The 7,890-nt window shown below is 37.7% G+C and overlaps 1 protein-coding gene across 2 annotated transcripts in view; it reads left to right on the top strand.

The window, feature by feature from the left end:
* LOC107090359 (synaptic vesicle glycoprotein 2C-like) overlaps window positions 1-7,890 on the top strand; it is a 96,437-nt gene that overhangs the window by 67,216 nt on the left and 21,331 nt on the right. The gene's annotated exons all lie outside the window — the stretch shown is intronic.

Below are 7,890 nucleotides of genomic sequence, written 5' to 3'. Positions count from 1 at the left end.
ATTCTGACTGTCATTAAAAGCTTTTGTTACTCATAATATGATTGCAATTGTATTTTTGTATGTGATGACAACATCTGACATACACACATGAAAACCAGAGGGCAGCAGATCATGTGAAAATATAATATTTGTATCATTCTAGATACTTTTGGCCATGACTGTATATATTTATTTGTACTTTAAGACATAAGTGATGTAACAAAATAATACTGAGACTTAATTAAGCTGAATCAAAAGTAGTTAATTTAAATAACACTTAAAGGGTTACTGCTGAATATTTTGTTCTGTCTTTAATTAAATTACATATCAGTTAAGCCTGGCCCTTTATATCTCATCTGAACACATTTGAGAGCAAGTGTTTAAAAAAATACTTTTACTTTGAGCTCCTTACTCATCTATAACTTAAACAATAATGCAGAAATAAAAAAGCTCAAGCACATATAGCACAAATCCTTTCTTCCACCATAAATAACATCAATCTGTTTATAATGTAATGGTGTCTCTAAGTATAGCATCCTCTTGGGTCTTTATTCTGCTTGCCTGAAGCAAATGATACTCTCTACTCCACTCTAGTAGATACTTTTTCCACTGTAATAAAATCCATTAGGGTAAATAAGCGTGAGGGGGGAGGTAAAACCTCTGCTTGACTTTTTATAGATCTGCAAATATGTGAAATACCCAGAGCAAAATAACACTGCATTAGTTAAGAATCAAAAGAGAGCTTCGAGTTACAGCGAGAGCCATGATTACATACTGGATGAGAGAGGCTGTGTGTTTAGATCCAGAAATCATTTACTACACAATGAAATGTTAATGAAGTTCCTAATGACAAGAATACACAAAAATAGGTTAGTGGATTGTAATGTCAGTGTGAGGTCCATATATTACCCTATAGCTGATAAAATGTACAGGGCATTGCAAATGCATTCCATTTGCAGGGATTATTTAAAAATCAGGAAGCCACCAGGGTAAAACAGATAGCAGGTGGTTGAGTAGGTGGAGGCTCCAACAACTACAGCAACAGGAAAAAAGCTATATAGCAGGAATGCAATGTACAGTGCCTTGCAAAAATATTCACATATCTTGCAAAGATTTGGTTTTCTTTATGGGATTAATATTAATCAGCAAAAATGTGCACATAGTTTAACATTTGAAGGAAATAATGCCAGGGCTGCCTTTCGGCAAGAAGTTTCCAGGTTTGATTCCTGGCCCGGGATCCTTCAGCATGGAGTTTGCATGTTCTCCCTGTGCATGTGTGGGTTCTCCCCGGGTACTCCGTCTTTCTCTAAATTCTCCTCAGGCGTGAATAGTTTTTTTTTCCTGTTTGTCTCTGTATTGCCCTGGGATAGACTGGCGACCTGTCCAGGGTGTACCCCACCTCTCTCCCATTGACAGCAGTAGATAGGCACCAGCACCCCTCACGACCCCAGCTGGGATAAGAGTGACGCAAAACAGATGGATGGATGCATGGAAATAATGGCCATTTTCAAACTAGCCCATTATTAGATAAATTGTAAATATTGTAATTACAGAGGTGAGTCTATAGTAGTGTATCTCAGCTTTATAGAGCCAGACTAAGTTTGCAGCGTAGTTCAAGTTCACTTGGATGGGATGGAAATTGTCAGTGAAATAATATCTGGGCTTATCTGTCCTCAGATTTTTAATAAGATTTAGATCATGACTTTGTCTGAGCAATTATAATACAGAAATAATATCTTATTTAAATGACTGTACCTCTGTGGAGTGAAATTTGTTTTGTTATTATTGCAACAATGGAAATAAAATAAAATAAAATAGCTGAGCAATCCAAAAATGAAATGGTGAAATCTTCCATTTTGAGAGTAACTTTTCTGTTTTCTCACATTTTGTTTTCTTTTTAAGATTGATATATAAGAATTGCATTCTTTTCATTTTACAGATCAGATTCTTTTCACCTCAACCAAATGCAAACGCTCACTCTTGACCACTAAAACAACTTTTTGCTACTGATTCCAGAGGAGAGGCCCTCCCCTCAGATGTGAAAAGAATGCAATTTTTATGACTCAGTCTAAAAAAAGACAAATCTGAAAAAATTTATTTGAAAAAAGTTTTCAATCGAAAAAAAAACAAAACTAAGGTCTAAGAATTTTTTTAATTATTATTATTAAAAATTTTATAAAATCTTAGAACACAGCAGCATACACCCAAAACGATTTTTTTTTTTAATTGACACATTTTTCAGTTTCATTCCTTGATTTCATCTTTTAATTTTTAATTTCCAAAAATGTTTATTTGCAAAACATTTTGTATAAATAAATCCATCCATCCATTTTCTACTGCTTAGTCCTTGTCAGGGTCGTGGTGGGGCCCTCTCTGGCATTCTATGGGCGAGAGGCGGGGTCCACCCAGGACAAGTCAACAGGCTATCACAGGTCAACGCAGAGACACACAGAGACACATAATGCATGCACACACTCACACCTAAGGACAATGTAGAGAAGCCAATTAACCTAACAGTCATGTTTTTGGACTGTGGGAGGAATCTGGAGTACCTGGAGAGAACCCACACATGCAGAACATGCAAACTCCATGCAGAAAGAGCCCAGGCCAGGAATCAAACCCAGAACCTTCTTGTTTCAAGGCAGCACTGCGAACCATGGCGTCCCCCCAAATATCCATTTACAAAAAGTGCTCCCTCCTGGCTGCACATTTGGGTCCATTTTCCTGCAGAAAGGTAAACCTCTGCTCCAGTCTCTAACAGCTTTTCTTCCATTTTTGTATTTAGCTCCATCCATCTTCCCATCAACCTTTTTATGTCCCTGTAAAGAAATGCTGACCCACGGCATAAAGCTACCAACTCCAAATGCGCACCTTCCTATTTTGATTTGCATTTGTTAAGCATTTTAAAACCCTTGCAATTTTACAAGAAAATGTGAAAAAGACCTTTTTATTTCAAGGCATTCTATATTCCTTATGGTTTACTATTAATTAGGTAAAACAAAAATCTCTACAGCACAAAGCTGTCATTCAATGTGAAATCCTCAGTTAGAGGAAAGTCTTTGATGTTGTTAATGCATAATCAATGTCTTTTATGTTTATTTTACAGTCATTTCTGAAGCAGAGCAAAAAAAAAGAACCTCTCAATTTCTTTGAGCGTCGCACTGCACGGTTTCAGATTGGATGTGTGTCAGATGATGAGAGCAAAACGAGCAAAATAAAATCAATCTGGTGCGGAGGGGTGAAAATCAGGGTAAAAGAACAGAGAAAAAGATTAGGAGGAAGACGGGGGATGAGAGCTATAGCCTGAGTCTGATTTATGTTGCCTCTGTCAGAGATAATCGAAAGGTGAGGGTGTACTGCAGAGGACTGAAGGGAGGTAGAGAGAAAACAAAAGCGAGAGAGAGTTGAAATGGAGGGAAAGTGATGCATGAAGAGGAGTCTTTTACTGTTTGTAGGGCTGAGCTGATAGGATGTAATGAAACCTGCTCTTGGATTCTCGCCAATAGGACGCTGACTCTGCTGGGACTATTATATGAAAGCGTAACTCTATCAATGTATTGACAATACTTTGATTAAGTAGCTTTAGTGATAATCCTTGTTAAGTGAAAATGTCTCTCTGAGTTTAAATCTTATTTCGGGCCATTCCAGACCCCAAAGACAATGGTGCATTAAAAGTAAGAACAAAACATTGAGTAAAAAAGTTAGTGACAGGTTCTCCTTGCTACTGGGTTCTGTTTCCTGCTATCAAGCCAAGCATCTCCAACAATATGGAGAGTTTACAATCTAGATTAATTCTATTCAATTCGAGTCACAATTCATCATATGTCAGAAAAGTCAGCTTGTCAAAGCAGAATCAGAACTGCACTTGGAGTAAGAATTTAATGGGAACTTTTACACAATATAATATAGATTTGAATTGAACCAGATGTAAGTATTTAGTTAGAGTTTCACTGATATGAAAATTTGGGGCTTTATATGATGATGATATTGATGTTATGGCCAATAAAAGGCCTGCTTCTGTCTCCTTGAACCCCAGTCGACCTCGACAGATGGCCGCTCACACTGAACCTGGTTCTGCTGGAGGTTTCTTCCTGTTAAACTCTTAAAACCTAAAGTGGGGGTAATAATTCGGCATGCATAACATTCCAACGGTAAAATTTTTACCAGCAGGTGGAGCCATTGTGCGCAGCTCCAAGCTGACACCAAAAGTTCCATACCCCACAGCTCTGGAACTGTTATAGCTAGAGGTCTGAAATTTTCTGCATTTGTGGTTTACATGATGTAGAACAAATATAATACAATAAAACCTGCCTTTTCTCAAGAATGTATTTATTACTGCTGTTCAAAAAAGACCTATCATTTCCGAGAATAAAAAAACAGCTTTGAGTCATGTTTGAAATAATGCAGGTTGGTCTGTGTTCTACTAACCCAATTTATATATTTGGAAACTAGAGGGTATTAGCTTTCAAATAATGTATTGCACATGTAATTTGGGCTTACAGTTCCTAAGTTATTTGCTTTTCCATTTGGGTATGCAAAATAGGCGAGGATTACCCAAAATGAGGTGGATGTTAAGAGGTTAAAAGGAAGTTTTTCCTCTCCACTGTCGCTACAAGCATGCTTAGTGTGAAGAATTGCCTTTGAGTTGATGAGTCGATGCAATCAACTGGTTTTCCTTAGATAGAAAACTTTTAATCAATTTGACTGTATGATCTCCCTTGAGATGACTTTATGCGCTTTATGAATAAACTGCTGCACTGAATTGAACTGAATTCAGGTTTTAAGAAAACAATATGAGCCAATGCATTTTTTTTTTGTGCCAGCAAGTATTTAAACTACTTTCACCCCTCTATTTAGACATAAAAGAAGAGTATGAAGTGCATTTTATAGAAATATCAAGCTGTGTCAGCTGTTTGTTTATTTTACTTGATATTTTTGTTATTTTAATGTTATATACCCTGGATTTATATAGCGTTTTTAAAGCACTTTGCACTAAATTCAGTCATTCACCCATTCAGGCCCATGTTGGTTAACAACTGAGGCGGACAGAGTAGAGGTCAAACTGTCAGCCCAACAGTTACAGGAGGAACCCCAACCTCCTCAGCCTCTGTCCCCCCATGTTGATATCTAATATCAATAGATCTAAGCCCCTGTGCTTCAGTAGGGTCTTCTACTTATATTCTTTGACCAGATCCAACTGTTAAGCATCTGCTTCACCTTTAATTTTTTCAAAGCTCTTATGAGCACTAGAACCAAAGAAAAAAATGTTAGCCATATTACCTGGGGTTTCGGCTGAGTAAGTGTAAAACGCTTGCAGAGGCACAGATGGACAGAAGGATGAAATGTTTGTTTTGGCCATTTAACCAAACATATGAGCTTCATTTAAAAAGCCACCCGACTTTTTTTGTGCGAGCCATTGCGAGGATGCCTGCAGTGGCTCCTGATGGGGGTCAATTGATCAGACGGCAGTGTTTTAACACTTTTTTTCCCTCCAAGATGCAGTGACGTGTGGGTAATAGGTTCCGCCGCAGTGCTCTCTGCATTGACTGGTGGACAAAGGCCAAATAGTGTGAGAGTATGTAGGAGAGAGTGAGGAAGAGAGAGAGAAAGAGGAGCATTTTGTCATTTTTTTTTTTAAAGATGATAACAGGAAACAAATTTCCATAATCAGAACATAGCCGGTGTGTTAAAGGTTGGTTCGTCTGCCTCTCCTCTTATGAACGGTGTCCTGATTTTACATTAATCTCACAACATGAACAATGGCCAAGGACAGTGTGTATGTGTTTGTGCGTGCGTTCCAACTGTGTTTTAGCTGCGCTCACTTCCTGTACAGTCGGGACATAAATCTTGCTGAGTTTCCGAATCAGTCAGCCATCCCCTGCAGTCCATTATAGCTATAATTCCCCTAATGAGGTTTGTACTCGTACAAGCTACAGCAGCCGTACAGGCCACGCATTTACAGTGATATATTTCAGCTAAATTATTGGCATATTTCTCTGCTTCAGCTATTTTGGGTCTGTCCAGGCGGATTAAATTTAGAATAATTTTTTTTTAAAGTTAGCACAAAAAACCACTCTCCCCATTTCTGGTTCCTTTGTAGGTCTCTTCAAAAGGTACTTCTTCTCTGTAGGTCTTGGCGTGCTCTCAGCTTTACGGCGAACCTTTAAATGAGCTCATATAAAATTCCCTTTAAGGATAGACATTATGGCGAAGGTTTTCTTTTAAATAAAGGTTAAAATAAAACGCTTTTACATGGATGAAGGTTTTAGATTTAAAGAAAAGTGATGATTTTGATGAATTTGAATAAAACAGCTTATATATTGATGCATTTTTTCATATGTTGATGAGGAAGAAAACAAAGCGTCAAACCTGATAGCTTAGAACATTTTTTTTTTATATATATTCACATATTTGCATTTATTCCAGAATGAGAACATTTTGTTTTAGGCTTTGCTATAATACAGCACATTGTTTTCAATAGGAATAACCTTTGCTGATGTTTTGATGATGATGGATGGATTGTATGATCAGCTGTTAATGATGCAGCGAGAGCAGAATGAGTGGAGAGGCGAAGGATGCGGCATTTTTATGGACGAAAAGGAAAAAAAGAAAAAGAGAATGGAGCCGTCAGCTTTCTGAAACAAACAACTACGCCACTACTTTCTTTCTTTTACTCCTAAAGTTTGTTTCTTGAATAACAGGCTGGATTTTTATCAGCAAGCACACCAAGTACACACTCATTAAATGCTAGAAAATAAGAGCCTGCTGTGTTTTTGTCTTTAAATAAAGAGCAGCATCAATAAATCTCTATAGAAGGTACTAGTTGGACGAAATCATCTATAGTAACATTTAGCATCTCTTTTTTTATAATGAAAATGTAGGTCTGCTTAGAAACTAATATGTTTTGGGATTAGTGGAAGAAGCAGAAGAAACTGCATCCCTTGAGTCAGTGCCTGCAAAACTGGGTTCAGTTCTGGACTAATTTCTAATTCTTGTTCTTTGCTGCTATAAGGCAAGTTGGGCCAGCTGCTTCTTTTCAAACTGCTGTTTAATTATCTGCACTTCAACAACGACTCAACCTTACTCGTTATTTCAAAGCAGAAATAAAGTAATACATTTGATTGTGTTGCCTTTTAATATACATTTAAAAAAGAATGAATTGCTTGTTATCACTTATTTATTATTAACATTTTAAAATTATTAATTTAAAATAGAATATTAGTAATTGTGGTGCTCATTTCTGAAACAGCACAAAATATGTTGTCCAGTAGGACAACCGCATGTTTGTACAGACAGCACAGCAACATCTTAGTATCAGGGGTCTATAATAAATGATTTACCTGCTAAAAAGAGGTTTTCAAGTAGTCTAAAGTTTTGGTTGATGTGTTCCTTGATCTTCATGATGCTCTTTGCACTTTAAACAGACGTCTGAGACGATCACAGAGCAGGTGCATTTAGACAGAGAACAATTCTATTTATCAGCAGCCATTTAGGTCAACACAGGTTTCATAAAACGGGACAGATGGACCCAGTATTCAAGGTGAGACAGCCAGTAGGAAAGTTCAAAACATTTATTAAAACAAAAACAAAGTGAACAGAAGCGCACCGCTGTGGAACTGCGACCACAGCAACTGCAGGCCGCAACCTATTACTGATTCTGGTTTTAACAGAACAGCCCACTCAGGAACAGACAGATCCAGGAATCAATCAGAGCGCAAAGGCAGGTTCAGCGTCCCGTGTGTCGAGCATCCAGCTCAGACAGAAACCTTGGGGGCAAAATCCAGCAGGAGTCTAACAGACGTTGAGACTAGCAGACCAGACAGGTCCAATGGATGAGAGGGAATGGAATCAGGAAGACAGAATCACTAAGTAAATACTGAAACGCTCTCACCACTGGTTAGGGAAATAACT

Source organism: Cyprinodon variegatus, unplaced genomic scaffold, assembly GCF_000732505.1.
Source record: "Cyprinodon variegatus isolate N-32 unplaced genomic scaffold, C_variegatus-1.0 Scaffold292, whole genome shotgun sequence".
In the NCBI taxonomy this organism is placed as follows: domain Eukaryota; kingdom Metazoa; phylum Chordata; class Actinopteri; order Cyprinodontiformes; family Cyprinodontidae; genus Cyprinodon; species Cyprinodon variegatus.
This window is presented reverse-complemented; position numbering and strand designations above follow the sequence as displayed.